General features: G+C 40.4%; 3 protein-coding genes across 4 annotated transcripts in view; all 3 read left to right on the plus strand.

The window, feature by feature from the left end:
* Positions 1–17,198, plus strand: part of LOC114652530 (zinc finger protein 664-like) — a 366,114-nt gene that overhangs the window by 232,121 nt on the left and 116,795 nt on the right. The window lies entirely within an intron of this gene.
* LOC114652512 (tripartite motif-containing protein 16-like) overlaps positions 1–17,198 on the plus strand; it is a 979,029-nt gene that overhangs the window by 102,699 nt on the left and 859,132 nt on the right. The window lies entirely within an intron of this gene.
* LOC114652503 (gastrula zinc finger protein XlCGF26.1-like) overlaps positions 4,902–17,198 on the plus strand; it is a 39,472-nt gene continuing 27,175 nt past the window's right edge. The window contains exon 1 of one of the 2 annotated variants that reach the window (XM_051927847.1): positions 4,902–4,929. The gene's annotated coding sequence lies outside the window, so the exon portion shown is untranslated. Of the gene's footprint in view, positions 4,930–5,514; positions 5,831–17,198 lie in introns of those variants that run through there. The other variant, XM_028802871.2, reaches the window with a different exon arrangement.

Genomic DNA, 17,198 nt, shown 5'->3' on the forward strand with positions numbered 1-17,198 from the left:
ATAATAATAATAATAATAATAATAATAATAATAATAATAATAATAGAGAGTCGATGGGCAGGGGGGGCAGGTTTAAAAACAGGGCATATAAGGCAGGAAACGTCTGTAAACACAGAAGCATTATGGAATTATACAAAAGCTGGAATGTGGATGAACAATGTCAGGTTTGGATTTAAGATATAGCGCACCAGATCAGCATGAAGGCTTTTTTACAACACATTTCCTTATGATGTATTTTATCTCTGAGTACTTCTGTAAATGAACAGGTGAAGGTTCAATAGCAACTACAAAAGGCATTGGTGATAATGGACATCCCTGTCTGGTTCCATACATCCATTTTCCAACCCGCTGAATCTGAACACAGGGTCACGGGGGTCTGCTGGAGCCAATCCCAGGGCACAAGGCAGGAACCAATCCCAGGCAGGGTGCCAACCCACCGCAGGACACACACACCCGGGCCAATTTAGAATCGCCAATCCACCTAACCTGCATGTCTTTGGACTGTGGGAGGAAACCAGAGCGCCTGGAGGAAACCCACGCAGCGAACATGCAAACTCCACGCAGGGAGGACCCGGGAAGTGAACCCAGGTCCCCAGATCTCCCAACTGCGAGGCAGCAGCGCTACCCACTGCGCCACCGTGCCGCCCTCTGTCTGGTTCCACATTCTAAATTCAAATAGTCACCATGGATCTTATTTATACAAACCAAGACTTCTGAACTGCTGTACAGTAACGTAATCCAATGCACAAACATTGAGATGAAATTCATATTTGCACACTTCCGTACACAAATATTCTCATTCAACTCCATCAAATGCTTCTTCCTCATGCAAACACAACAGAACCTTTGGAACATCAGACACTTTTGGGTAAATATATTAAATTTAACAACTGCTGAAAATATTAAACCATATGTTAACCTAACCATTGGGGCATCTCAGGAATTAACATATTCAAAAAACCCAAATGAACCAACAGTCAAAAAATAGATGACATAAATATACCAGGAATGAAAATCAGATCCTCCACTGTGGTCCCTCTATTAGTGAAGTGATTCACATCAAATTAAAAAACAGAACAACAGCCCATAAATTCTACATAATGTTGCTTGCTTGGAGTAAAGCTCTGTTGATTCACACAACTAGGATGTATACTTGATATCATTTATTGAGAGCAGAGTCAGATGGTGAGAATTTACTGAAAACTGGCCTGCAAATTACAATCTTTTTACTTCATAAATGATGAAATGTCAGTCAATCAAGAGGCCTTGGAGCAGTTTATGTGAGGAGCTACACAGAACTTCTAAAATTGTGACTGAATCTTCTGAGGTTCTGATATTCAAGTGAAACAGAAGTAAGACAAAGCAGCACATGAAGCTGAGCAGATGAGAGCAGCCATGGGCACCCCGGGACTTCAGGACAAGGCCAAGTGTGACAGACTCAGAGAGTTAAACCTGTTTAGTGTGAGCAGAGGAGACAGCGTGGGGACCTCATCCAGGTATTTAAAATCCACAAAGGCATTGATAAAGCAGACCAGCAACATTCTTTAGACTTAAGAGTGAATCACACACTCGAGGACATCACTGGAAATTAAGGGGCAGTGCATTTAACACTGAAGTCAGGAAGCTCTTCTTTACACAAAGAGTGCAAACTACTGAGACATGGAGGTGAAGCATAAACATTGAGAACCTTGAAGAAGAATCTTGATGAGATGTTGTGGCAGCATGGATATTAACTAAACAAATGGGCCTGATGGACTGAATGGACTCCTTTTGGTTGTCAAATTTCTTATTTTCTTATGTTTTGCTATTAAATTTCAGACCTCCTATGCTGTAGTCCCTATTCACAACTGAATTTACCGGAGTTTATCTAAAGTCAGTATATGATGATCAAGTATTGTGGTTGGTGGATTTTAATCTTCACATAAATTTTGAAGTACATACATTTAGCAATTATTTTGCACAAGTAATGTCAGTTCGGGGGTGGGGGGTTGGGTTGGGTGGTAGATGTGACTGAGAGAATAAAAATGAATAAAAAAAAACACTAACTTTTACAAGTATCATACCAGGACCCGAACCCACAACCTCTTCATTATGAGACAGCAGTTGTTACCGCTGCACCACCCAAGCAGATATCTACTTTGCACCCTAAACCAATTTATTTTTCTTCAGTTATATTCTTGAATAAAAGTGCATTTGTTCTGTTATACTTGTACCATTTGTACCAAGTGTTTATTTGATATTTGGACTTCAGTCTTCACACATTATACACTTCATGTACACCTATTGTCAATTATTACTAAAACATTATTTTTACTAATTAAACAATTCCTGCCTCACATTTCCTGTCATCCTATGTTTACACAGATCGTTATAGACACGGAGCACACATGAAATGTATGTGTTCCAGATAATGATATATTATTTACCCTCTACAATTCCAGGCACCTCACACCCAAATAAACAGACTTGAGCTCTGAGAGAACCTGGTGTACAACTAAAACTTCATTGGTGTTTGGGGTTTTAGGGGTGGGATAGCAGGCTGCTTGCTGCTTATGCTGATCAACACATTTACAAAACAAAAGACACTGATGGAGAGGTGCAAAGAGATTTAAGGTGTCTCGGGATTACAAGTTTTGTCATAGTCTTCAAGGATTCTAGTGTTAATGTGCACTCTGGTTTGTAAGTCATGATAAATTCAAATAAGTAAGCTGGACCTCAGCCATTTAAGACTTTATATGTTAAAAGTAGGAAATTGAAAACTGCTCTAAATTTTACTGACAGCCAGTGTAAGGATTTAAGAACTGAGTTATGTGTTCGTATTTTCTTCTAATAATTCTTGCAGCAGCATTTTGGATTAACTGGAAGTTGTACAAAGTACTATTTGAACATTAAAAGAACAACACATTGCAGTAGTCAATCCTACTAGAAATAAATGCATGAAATAATTTCTTAGAATCCCGCTTATTTAGAAAATGCCTTAATTTCCAAATATTTCTGAGATGGAAGAAACCTGAATTAGACAACTTTGTAACATGCACTTTAACACTAGAATTACCAGAGCCTACGAAAAATCTCGTAGATCCGTCCCACCTTAAAACGCTTCGCACTTCTCCGTCAGCGTCTTTTGTCCTTCAAATGTGTTGATAAGCAACAAACAGCAAGCAGTCTGCTATCACATCCCTCCACCGGCACACAGTTTTCTCAGCTCAAGTCTGCTTACCTACTTGTCAGTTGCTTAGAGCTGTATAGAGTGAGAAGTCATGCAAAATGACACCTTTTATAAATACTATACCGTTATTTGGAACACTTGCATTTCAAGTGTGTTCCGTGTCTACAACGAATTATGCACAATAAACACATCGTTAAAACAGAAACGTTTTTCATGTTTTAGTAATAATTGACAAAATGTAGGCATGAAGTGTATAATGTGTGAAGCCTGAATTCCAAATATCTTTATACACTTTCACAAAAGATAAAAGTATAACAGAACAAATGCGCTTTTTTCTAAGGCTATAACCGAAGAAAAAGAAACAGTGCTGCCACCTGTCCTGCCTTCTTGGGTAGTATACTGGTTAGAGCTGCTGACTCCTACTCATAAGGTTCTGTGTTCGAGTCTTAACGTCTTCCAAAATAAACGTTTTGAGTAATGAGCTGTTCTTATTGTTAATATTATATAATAAAAGCATACATTTGATTTGCGACTGTAACAGCCGCTGTAAATGTATAGTACTTGTCAAAGTTAGCGTCTTTTTTTTAGTTTTACGAGTTTTACTTTATTTACTTACAAGTGAACTGTTGAGCTTCCTCTGTTTGATCGTCAAGGGCATGCTCACAAATTACACGTGTAATGCCACGAAAAATACCTGCTGACACTTTAGTACGCGAGCAATGGTACGAGAATGCAGTTAGACTTTTTTTGGGCACATACACCACGCTAGTGTTTAGATCTGGACGGTGTAACGTTGGCGAGCTCTGTAAGCCGTGCTGTTTCTTTGAAGGACAGGTGATTGGCAGGATGACGCCGGACTTTTGCCTTTACGCCTGGTGCAGCTGCGTTGTAATTTTATGTGAGTCGACATTTCTTGCGGGGAGGGCTTCTGTTTTCTCCGATCTGAGTTCATCTCTGTTATAGCGCGTCTTTATTTGAAAACAGCAGTGTCAGATCGGGGCGAGCTTGAACGCTAACTTTGACAAGCACTATAAATTTACAGCGGTTGTTACAGACGTAAATCAAATGTATGTTTTAATTATATAATATTAACAATAATAGCAGCTCTCTACTCAAAACGGCAAACTTGAGAAGCTACCAGCATCGAACCCAGAAGCTCTTGATTGGGAGTTAGCAGTTCATAGCATTGCACAACGCAAGCTGTCGCATCAACCGCTTACCGCAACCTGCTTTCTTTTTTTTTTTCAGTTTTATTCTTGAATAAAAGCGCACTTGTTCTGTTATACTTGTACTTTTTGTGAAAGTGTTTATTTGATATTTGGACTTCAGGCTTCACACCAGTCATTCTCAGTCATGCACACCACTCACATCCACGTCTACAGTTTTTCCAGTCTCGTTCGCGCACAAGTTCTGACACGGTTTTATATACAATCATCAGATTCAAATGTTAACAGTTGCCACACACAACTGCTGACTCCCAATCAAGAGCTTCTGGGTTCGATGCTAGCAGCTTCTCAAGTTTACCGTTTTGAGTAGAGAGCTGCTGTTATTGTTAATGTCCATCCATCCATTATCCAACCCGCTGAATCCGAACACAGGGTCACGGGTATTGTTAATATCTATATCTATAAAGGAGAGTTGGGATCCGTGTGGCTGTGTTTGTGGAGGGACGGAGAGTTAAGGCGGGTGTTGGAGTCACGTGATCATCTCCCCTCCCATTCACTTCATTTCTCTCTGAGCTGAGCTCCACAGCTGACGCGGTTAGTCCTTTCTCCTTTACTGATTTACTGTTTAGTAGACGCGGTACTTACTGAATAGTATTTTTTCCTTTAGTGTTTCTTAGTGTTTAGTAGATGCGGTGTGCCGGTGTTCCCGGCGGTGTTGCGGTTTAGTGTTACTTTCTACTTCGTTTTTGTACTTTAGTATTTAATAATAAATAATAATAATTCATTACATTTATATAGCGCTTTTCTCAGTACTCAAAGCACTAAAATAGTGAGTGATACTTAGCTGATAGCAGTGTATGTAAATGTTATTGAACAATATTTAATGGAAAGTTCATGTTGTAGATAATGGATTTTATAATGTGTTACATAACCTTATAAATATATAGTTTTAAATATCTAAATTTAAAACGTGATGTATATAGTAAATTTACATGTTCCAATTTATTTGTTATTAAGTGACTTTAATATGTACTGTATGTAAAGTAATGTCTCGCGAGAGCGCACTTAGGGGTTATCAGGAGAACATGAGAAGGAACATGCCCCATGAAGCGCAGGTGGGCGGATGTCTCTCGCGAGGCTCTGCCATGTTGCAAAAAGGGGTTTCATACTGAACCGTCTAAAGCTAAAACCAAAGTGATTTAAGGACCTCTTTTCATGACAAGCGGCCAACGAGGTATTTTATTTGTAAAATGTCCTTTGTTTCATGTTTGCACTAAATGTTTTGTATTTCGTCGTATGTGTATGAAAGTTACTGTGTATTCGCTGATGTATTTTGTACTGATTACTCACTATATAGTTCTCACGGCGTGGAGGCGCGGAGGCGTGACGGAGTGAGTAACAAGAGCCCAAGCAATAAACGCCCGTTTAAAAGAACCGACCTGTGTCTGTGTTGTTGTGAAGAGAGCTACAGTGAGAACTCGACTGCTCAATACGGGTAGGAGAAACGACGCGACGAGGATCCGATGCAGCAGATAAGCAGAGCCCATAACGCGTTGTCCGCATAGTGATTACAAACAACGGTGATTAGACTGTGTTAAAGCGCAAATTTTCAAGCCAAAACCAGTAGGAGCTCTACCACAATAGTAAAGTTGACTTGGTGTGAGAAGTGGTTTAGCTTGGAAACTGCAACTAAGGACTCAGATCTGTTAACCTTGCATTCTGTGCTTAATGTGGAGATAAATCCAATGTGTTTGCATTCATAGTCGTTGCGTGTTATAAAGCTTAAAGAGCAAATGGTAGTAAAGTTAATGATTTTTAGTAAATGTTGAAAAAAGGTACCTCATTACAAGTGAAAACTAAAGATTTCTAAGTAATTTTGAGTTTTATGAGAATTAATCTAGTTTAAGGAGCACCTCCAGTGAATATAAAAGGGTACAATACTGACGTGAAAACCTATTGTTATATAAATGATAAGTTATTTAATGCATTTCTAACCATATTCCTGCTGTGATCAAGGTTTTACTTATATTTGTGCCAAGCAAATATTATTTTTCTTATTTTGTTTTGAAACTGAAGTTAATGTGAAGTTTAGAGAAGTTTAAATTCTGACAGTTATCTTGATGTAAATTTGATGTCTACAATGTATTTGGAAGATTCCTACACACATATGTAAACTTTCATGGCTGTTCAAACTAAGTTTACTGTAGCTTTCACTTACACATAGCGTAGAAGAAGCCCTATTTGAGTTTAATATCTACATAGTTGTACTACCCTTATCTCAAGATGTCTGACATAAGCACTGAGACCTGCCGTAAAAATGTTAAACCATCTGCTGAAGCTACAGACACCGAATCTACAGAAGTAGAACAGCTACGAAGAAGTGAAAGAATGCGCACCCTAACAGAAAAGGGAAGAGCATTTCAAGGAGAAAGACTGAAGGGAATACAACGTCGATATAAAATTAACTATGAAAAGTCGAGGTGTCATGCAAGAATAGGCAAGGAATTATTAACTGATGATGCTTCTGAGGATGAATTGAACGAGCTTATTGAGAACATGAAACGGACCTGTTCTGATGTGAAGGTCATTTATGAAGAGTTGCGTCAAGTACAAACCCCTGAACCAGACCTGCGGCGCAGGGTTGATACGTGCATATCACTCTCATGTTTCATTATTCAAAGGGCAGAGAGACAGCTTAAAGGGCATAAAGCAGATAAAGACGAAGAACCTTGGCCCGATGTTGGATCAATCTTAGACTCAACAGGTTCTGTATCTAGGCCACTGTCTCGTCGATCAAGATGTAGTTCCAACCACTCTAGCATCCACTCAGTCAAAAGAATAGAGGCTGTGGCTGAAGCTGCTGCATCTCAGGAGGTCTTGGCTGTACTGGAAGAACAAGACAGGGAAGAAACAGAACTTCAAATGCTAGAGGCTGAAAATAAACAACGGCTAGCACAATTTGAATCGGAGAACTTAGCTAGACAACAAGCAATCCAAGCTAAACACAGAAAGCTTGCACGCCTAGAAGAAATAAAGAAGCTGAACGCTGCTAGAGCCCGAGTAAAGGTTTATAATGAAGTTGAAGAGAATGTTGATATGACTGACATGTTGTATGATGTGGAAGTAGTAGGAGAACTTCAAGTCCCTAACCCCACAATCCCTCCAGTCACAACCCAAGCTCTCAATGCATCAAGTCCCTCATTCATTCCTCAAGCCACAGTGTTCAGGCCCCAAGAGCAGAATAGCTTAGATCTGGTTAATGTGCTAGCAGAAGCTATAAGTGCTAATCGTCTTCCAACACCAGAGCCTGCAGTATTTACTGGAGATCCTTTGAAATTCAGAGACTGGCAACTATCCTTTGAAACATTAATAGAACGGAAAAACATTCCAAAGAATGAAAAACTTTATTACATAAGAAAGTACTTGGGTGGCACAGCAAAGAAAGCTGTAGAAGGATTTCTTCTATTAGGCACAGAAGAAGCCTATGACTCGGCTTGGAAACTGTTAGAGAAACGTTTCGGAGACCCATTCGTAATCGGGAAGTCCCTCAGAGACAAGCTGCATGCATGGCCAAAGATAAGCTCTAAAGATGCTTGTGAACTAAGAGAATTTGCAGACTTCCTCAAGAGCTGTGAGGCTGCAATGTCCCACATTAAGACACTGGAAGTCCTTAATGATTGCATTGAGAGTCAAAGGATTCTGCTGAAATTGCCAGATTGGTTGGTTTCCAGATGGAACCGTAAAGTGATGGAAGTCAGGCAAGTAAGGACTGCGTACCCACAATTCAAAGAGTTTGTTGACTTTTTATCAAAGGAAGCAGATCTAGCTTGTGATCCCATATCCTCAATACAAGCACTCAGGAGTGTGGAAGGTGAGAAACAAAGGCATCCATGAAATCAAATAATTCAAGCAAAGACTCTGACAACAAACACCACACAAAGCAGTATTCCATCATGTGTCTTCTGCAAAAGGGCAGGACATGTCCTAGACAAGTGCAGGAGGTTCACTGAAAAAACAGTTCAGGATCGCGTCAAGTTTGTGCACACAGAGAAGCTTTGCTTTGGATGTTTGAAGACTGGTCATCACTCAAGAAGGTGTGATGACAAAAGCACGTGAAAAATGTCAAAAGAGACATCCGACATGTTTGCATGACGACAAGTTCAAAGAACGTCAGAAGCCAATGCACCTAAATGGAAATGACATTTCAAAGGACGAGGCAGACACCACAGAAAAGACTGCAACAGCAACTACCAACAGTGTCATACAAGAGGGCCTATGTACACAAACGTCCTCTATCTTGCCAGTCTGGGTATCATCTACCAAGCATCCAGATCAAGAAGTCCTTGTCTATGCACTCTTAGACACACAGAGTGATACAACTTTCATTCTAGACGAAGTTGCCAAAGACCTCAACACAAACAAAGAAAATGTCAGTTTGCGGCTATCCACAATGTCTGCCAAGTCAACGGTCGTACCATGTCAGAAACTGACAGGTCTACAAGTGAGAGGATACAGCTTAAAGAAAAGAATTCTGCTACCACCTGTTTTCACACGAGAGTTCATTCCAGCAAACAGGTTACATATTCCAACTTCTCAAACGGCTCTAAAATGGCCTCATCTGGATCAATTATCAGAAAGGATTCCACCACAGTTAGACTGCGAAGTAGGCCTTCTCATTGGCTATAACTGTCAACGAGCCCTTCTTCCAAGGGAGATCCTGTCTGGTGATGAGGATTATCCATATGCACAGCGAACTGATCTCGGCTGGAGCATTGTTGGTTGCTCAAATCCAGCAAGTGATGACAGCGATGCAATAGGAACAAGTCACAGAATCATGGTGCGACAAGTGACACCAGCTGTGCATTCATCAGTCCAGCTAAAGGAAGAAGTACACTTTGTGTGCAGAACTCAAGTCAAAGAGGTAATCCCACTTGACATAATTAAGATCCTTGAATCGGATTTCGTAGATCACACTACAGATGATAATCCAGTTTCTCAAGAAGATCTCCTCTTCTTGTCCAAAGTGAAAGCAGGAATAAGGCACAAGGAAGACGGCCACTATGAACTCCCGCTACCTTTTAAGACAGACAAACCTAATCTTCCAAACAATAAACAGTGTGCAGTTCATAGGCTTAGCTCATTAGAGCGACGACTGAAGAGAAATGAACAATATTACAAGGACTATGTCAACTTCATGAATGACATCATAAACAGAGGAGATGCTGAGAAGGTGCCACAGCTTGAACTTGATAACCAACCAGCGTGGTATATTCCACACCACGGTGTCTACCATCCCCACAAACCCGGGAAGATCCGTGTGGTTTTCGACTGTTCGGCACGCTTCCAAGAAACCTCTCTAAATGACCATCTCTTGACTGGTCCAGACCTGACTAACACATTATTTGGAGTCTTGTGTCAATTTAGAAAGGGTCCAATTGGAATAATGTGTGACATTGAAAAAATGTTTCACCAGTTCCATGTTGCAAAGGAACACCAAGACTATCTCAGGTTTCTCTGGTGGGACAAAGGTGATTTGGACTCCAAACCCTCGGTATACAGAATGAGGGTACACCTGTTTGGGGCAGCTTCATCCCCCGGCTGCTCCAACTTTGGACTTAAGCACCTGGCATCACAGGGTCATGGGAAGTTCAGTGAAGAAGCCATCAAGTTTATCCTAGGCTGCTTCTATGTGGATGATGTCCTAACTAGTGTAAAGACACCTGCTGAAGCCATACATCTGGTGGCAGAGTCCAGAGCTCTGTGCAAAACAGGAAATCTGCGCCTGCACAAGTTTGTATCCAATGATAAAAGCGTGATTGCAGCAATACCAGTACAAGAACGTGCCCAAACCAAAGATTTAGACATGGCCCTAGCAGAACTCCGTATCGAGCGAGCACTTGGAGTCCAGTGGTGCGTCGAAACAGATGAATTCCAATTCAGGGTCGTAGTAAAAGAAAACCCACTGACAAGGAGAGGGGTTCTCTCAACTGTCGCCTCAGTCTATGATCCACTAGGGTTTGTGGCTCCAGTCATACTGATCGGCAAACAGATCCTTCAAACACTGTGCAGAGACAAGGTAGGCTGGGACGAACTTCTCCCCGAACACATCTTACCACAATGGGAGTCATGGCTCAAAGATCTGCCTCATTTGGCAGCTCTGAAGATTTCAAGGAGCTACCTTCCATCAAACTTTGGTGAAGTCGTACTGTATGAGCTTCACAACTTTTCCGATGCAAGTTTCAAAGGGTATGGCGCATGCTCATATCTTAGAGCGATGAGTGAAACAGGACAGATCAGTTGTTCACTTGTCTTGGGGAAAGCAAGAGTGGCCCCTACCAAACTAACAACTATCCCAAGACTTGAGTTATCATCAGCTGTGACTTCAGTTCGCATTGGTGATGTCATCAAACGTGAGCTTGATATTAAAACCCTGCAAGAGTATTACTGGACTGACTCAAAGGTGGTCCTTGGCTATGTGAACAATGATGTTAAAAGGTTTCACACATTCGTAGCCAACCGGATCCAGCAAATAAGATCTAGCACAAAACCTGAACAATGGCGACATGTCAGCTCTGAAGACAACCCAGCTGATTACGCCTCGAGGGGACTGAGTGCAATTCAACTGAAAGAGTCCAACTGGCTGAAAGGACCCAACTTTCTTTGGCAGCAGATTCTTCCACATGAAAAGAGAATGGTGGGAGAAGTAGAAGCAACTGATCCCGAGCTTCGCAGGGCACATGTTCAGGCAGTTAAGGCAAGAGAACTGAATTCAGTGGTGAACCGCTTTATTAAATTCTCTGACTGGTCTAGAATAGTTAGAGCTGTTGCCAGGCTTAAAAGATTTGTCAGAGAGTTCAAGGGATTTCAGTCAAGAACGAATGAGTCAACTAACCTTGAAGAACGAAGAGAAGCAGAAATCTTCATCATCAAGATGGTACAAGAAGAAGCATTTGCTGAAGAAATAAAGAAGATTAAAGGCCTGAAGGAAGACACCTTGAACAAGCACAACAGGCTACGCCAGTTGAATGCCTTTTTGGACAAAAACAGTGTCCTCAGAGTGGGAGGACGGCTATCTCAATCAGCCTTACATCATGATGTAAAACATCCTGTGATACTTCCGAAGAAATCTCATGTTTCAGCCCTTCTCATCAAACATCATCATGAGCGCATACACCACCAAGGAAGAGGCATGACCATGAATGAGTTGCGTGCAAATGGAATATGGATTTTAGGATGTGGAAATGTGGTCTCCTCACACATTTACAAGTGTGTAAAATGTAGGAGATACAGAAGAACAACAGAGGTTCAACACATGGCAAATCTGCCTGAAGAGAGAACTGAAACATCCCCCCCTTTCACTTACTGTGGCCTTGATTGTTTTGGACCTTTCATTGTGAGGGAAGGAAGAAAAGAAATAAAACGATACGGATTGTTATTCACTTGCTTATGTTCCAGAGCAGTGCACATTGAAACGCTTGACGACTTGACGACTGACGCATTCATAAATGCACTTCGAGCATTCATAGCTATCAGAGGACCTGTGCGCCAATTGAGATGCGATAGGGGAACAAATTTTATTGGTGCTAGAATGGAGCTTTCTAAGTTGCTTGGAGGAATGGATCAAGATCGTCAAAGGGCACTTGGTTGTGAATTTGTGTTGAATGTTCCATCAGCTAGCCACATGGGTGGAGTCTGGGAGCGCCAGATTCGAACAATTCGAAGCGTCCTGACTGCTATGCTCGACAAGTCAGCCAGCAGACTTGACACCACAACTTTGAGAACATTGCTCTACGAAACAATGGCAATAATCAACAGCAGACCACTAAGTGTTGAGCATCTTCATGATCCTACTGGCCCAGAACCCCTCACTCCCAACCATATTCTAACCATGAAATCATCAGTTATTCTTCCACCTCCTGGACAGTTCTGCAAAGAAGATCTCTATCTGCACAAAAGGTGGAGAAGAGTGCAGTTTCTGGCCAATGAATTTTGGCAACGATGGAAACGAGAATACCTGCTAAATCTTCAACAACGACAGAAATGGCAGAAGACATCACGAAACTCACAAGTAGATGACATTGTAATTTTACAAGATGACAGTGCACCAAGAAATGAGTGGAAGCTCGCCAGAATTGTGGAAGCTCAACTCGGCACAGATGGCAAAGTATGAAAGGTGAAACTTCTACTTAGTGACACTACATTTGATAAAGGAGAACCACTCACTAGATCAGTTTATCTTGAGAGACCTATTCATAAAGTAGTTACCTTACTTGAGGCCAACTAAGTCACACATAAAGGTACACAGACTCACACACTTCTCTTATAGCTTGCCTTTGAAGAAAATCTCTCAATTCAGGTCAATGAGTGATTTTGGTGGGAGTGTAAATGTTATTGAACAATATTTAATGGAAAGTTCATGTTGTAGATAATGGATTTTATAATGTGTTACATAACCTTATAAATATATAGTTTTAAATATCTAAATTTAAAACGTGATGTATATAGTAAATTTACATGTTCCAATTTATTTGTTAAGTGACTTTAATATGTACTGTATGTAAAGTAATGTCTCACGAGAGCGCACTTAGGGGTTATCAGGAGAACATGAGAAGGAACATGCCCCATGAAGCGCAGGTGGGCGGATGTCTCTCGCGAGGCTCTGCCATGTTGCAAAAAGGGGTTTCATACTGAACCGTCTAAAGCTAAAACCAAAGTGATTTAAGGACCTCTTTTCATGACAAGCGGCCAACGAGGTATTTTATTTGTAAAATGTCCTTTGTTTCATGTTTGCACTAAATGTTTTGTATTTCGTCGTATGTGTATGAAAGTTACTGTGTATTCGCTGATGTATTTTGTACTGATTACTCACTATATAGTTCTCACGGCGTGGAGGCGCGGAGGCGTGACGGAGTGAGTAACAAGAGCCCAAGCAATAAACGCCCGTTTAAAAGAACCGACCTGTGTCTGTGTTGTTGTGAAGAGAGCTACAGTGTAGAAGCAGCACAGCACAACGCAGCCGGTAGGACAGGCGGGTGTGGTAGTGTAGGTGAGTGGCGATAGCAAGCAGCAGGAGGAGGAAGCAGGATTTGGATGTTCCAATACACAGCTATAAACAGTAACACTTGGTAATTTCAGGTGTGATCGCCCCAGAGCCATAAGCCATAAGCAGGTTAGTATGAACATCAGATCAGTTCCCGGTCGTAGAGTACTGTAAGATGAAATGGGAGCAGATCAGCATGCTTTGTTTCCTTACAAACCTCCCATAGTTTATGAAGACACACAGCAACAATTAAATCATACAGATTCTAGTGTATTCGCAGTTGCATTTGCTGTGTGTATTTCTTTAGGTATTGACACAAGTGATCATGTTTTTACTATTTCTTCAATGCGAAATCACTTACAAATAATTTTTGTTACTCGACAATTGCTTCCATTCCCTGTCGAAAGTAGCCGACGGGTGACACCAGTTACAAGTATTCAGTGCGTTCAAAGACCTGTACGAAGTACGGCGAGTAACACAGTCACTCATAAAAGGGGAGATGACTCGGTGCAGGAAATGGGGATTGAAACTACCTTGGAGGACATGCAATCAACGAGGCGATTAAACGGATCTCAAGAGACGTCTTGTAGGTTGGAAAAAAAGCGCTTGGCTGCCAAAACCATATATATACATAAATATATACATCTATATAAATAAAAATGTAAATGTTCGTTTGTTCAAAACCTTAAATCTCCAAAAGTTCTTCACCGATTGCTTTGAAATTTTGACACAACGTTGCATTTGAATACGCGGGTGTTTTTATATAAATATTATATAGATGGCACACCTGTGACAGGTAAACACATGCTTTTTTTGAAAACACAGCGCCATCTGTTGGAGGTAAAAGCAACACACGCCGTACTAAATATTTTACGATTCTATTTCAATGTTTTGATCAAATACATTTGTAAGTATGTGAATAAAGGCAGTGACATGGCAGATTTTGGCGTGCAACCAGAAAGAAGTGATAGGAATGCGGTCATACATATCGATGAAATCGCACAGTATTAGGCTGGAAGATACGTAAGCAGCAATGAAGCTGTATGGCAAATTCTTTCATTTCCCATACATGAACGAAGTCCAGATGTTGTTCACTTAGCAGTACATCTAGAAAATGGACAACGCGTTTATTTCACAGCTGCAAATGTGCAACAAATAGCCCTGAATCCACCGGCTACAACGTTAACTGCTTTCTTTACGTTATGTCAAAATGACGCGTTTGTGAAAACACTGCTGTATTCGGAAGTGCCTACGTATTACACATGGAATGTGAGTAGAAAGTCACTTGAACAATGCAAACGAGGAGAGCGAGTCAAAGGACAACCTGCCATATTCAAAGAAACTACGATAGGCAGACTGTACACCGTGCATCCCAATCAAGATGAATGCTTCTTTGTTCACATGCTGTTGGTAAATGTGCCCGGTCCAACGTCTTTCCAGCAACTGAGAATTGTCAACGGCGTTACACATACCACTTTCCGAAGTACATGTCAAGCTCTGAATTTATTGGAGAACGACTGACACTGGGATGTGTACATTAATGACGCATGCAACACGTCACATCCAAATCAATTCGTGCATTGTTTGCAATCATATTGACCGCCTGCTCTCCTTCATCTCCAACAAAGTTATGGGAGAAATATAAATCGCACATGGCTGAAGATATTTTCCGTCGAATACGCAAGTAAAATTCAAATATAAACATGGATTTCACAGCAGACATCTACAACTAAGCATTGGTAATGATAGAAGATTTGTGCTTAGAAATCGCGAACAAAGTTCTCAATCAATTGGGAATGCCATCACCGAATCGATCTGCTGCTGCTTCGTTCGATGTAGAATTGCGTCGTGAACAAAATTACAACACGGGTGATCTTTTGTCGTATGTGCAATCAAATATTCCTAAGCTAACAATTCAGCAAAAAGGCATTTACGATCAAATAATGCAAACTGTCAATAATGGGGTTGGAGAAATCTGGAAATTGGGAACGGAAAGGTGCCGGTTGATCTGACCTCAGGACGAATTTCATTGCCTCATAACGTCTGCAATTTAGTGACGTCAAAAGAAGAATTGGTTAAAAAAGTATTTCCCAATATTCAAACCAATTATAAGAATCACGATTGGCTGAGTGAACGAGCTATTGTTGCGGCCAAAAACAAAGACATCTACGAACTTAACAATATTATTCAGTCTAACATTCTGCACAGACAGTGGAACAACAAAAAATATTTTATACCCACAAGCATTGTGAAATTAAACATATTAGAAACGGGCGCTTTCTCTTTTCTTTCTTTTCCATTTAACCAGACTGAGCCACAGCAACGTGTGGCCGGGTATAGCTATATATATATATATATATATATATATATATATATATATATACACTAGCAAAATACCCGCGCTTTTTGCAGCGGAGAAGTAGTGTGTTAAAGAGGTTATGTAAACATATATACATATGTATACATATCTACATATACACATTCATACATATATATATATAATATATATATACATACACACACACACACACACAGAGACAGACATACATACACACACATAGACACATATATATACATATACATATTTACATATATATACACATATATCTATATATCTATATCTTTATCTATCTATCTATATATATATATATATATATATATATATATATATATATATATATATATATATATATATATATATACAGTGATCCCTCGCTATATCGTGCTTCGCCTTTCGCGGCTTCACTCCATCGCGGATTTTATATGTAAGCATATTTAAATGTATATCGCGGATTTTTTGCTGGTTCGCGGATTTCTGCGGACAATGGGTCTTTTAATTTCTGGTACATGCTTCCTCAGTTGGTTTGCCCAGTTGATTTCATACAAGGGACGCTATTGGCAGATGGCTGAGAAGCTACCCAACTTAATTTTCTCTCTCTCTTGCGCTGACTTTCTCTGATCCTGACGTATGTGGATTGAGCAGGGGGCTGTTTGCACACCTAGACGATACGGACGCTCATCTAAAAATGCTGAAAGATTATCTTCACGTTGGTATCTTTTGTGCAGCTGCTTCCTGAAACGATATGCTGCACGGTGCTTCGCATACTTAAAAGCTCGAAGGGCACGTATTGATTTTTGACTGAAAAACAAACTCTGTCTCTCTCTTTCTCTCTCTCTCCCCCTGCTCCTGACGGAGGGGGTGTGAGCTGCCATCTTCAAAAGCTTTGTGCCGCGGTGCTTCGCATACTTAAAAGCAAACAGCCCTATTGATTTGTTTGCTAGAGATTGTTTTCTCTATCTATGTGACATTCTGTGCTCCTGATCCGCACTCCTTTGAAGAGGAAGATATGTTTGCATTCTTTTAATTGTGAGACTGAACTGTCATCTCTGTCTTGTCATGGAGCACAGTTTAAACTTTTGAAAAAGAGACAAATGTTTGTTTGCAGTGTTTGAATAACGTTCCTGTCTCTCTACAACCTCCTGTGTTTCTGCGCAAATCTGTGACCCAAGCATGACAATCTAAAAATAACCATATAAACATATGGTTTCTACTTAGCGGATTTTCTTATTTCGCCGGTGGCTCTGGAACGCAACCCCCGCGATGGAGGAGGGATTACTGTATGTATATATATATACTAGCAAAATACCCGCGCTTCAGAGCGGAGAAGTAGTGTGTTAAAGAGGTTATGTAAACATATATATACATAAACATATATACATATATACACATATCTACATATACATATATATAAATATACAAATCCACATATACATATATATATATATATATATACATACATATACAAATTTACATATCTACATA

This window comes from Erpetoichthys calabaricus, chromosome 5, assembly GCF_900747795.2.
Source record: "Erpetoichthys calabaricus chromosome 5, fErpCal1.3, whole genome shotgun sequence".
In the NCBI taxonomy this organism is placed as follows: Eukaryota; Metazoa; Chordata; class Cladistia; order Polypteriformes; family Polypteridae; genus Erpetoichthys; species Erpetoichthys calabaricus.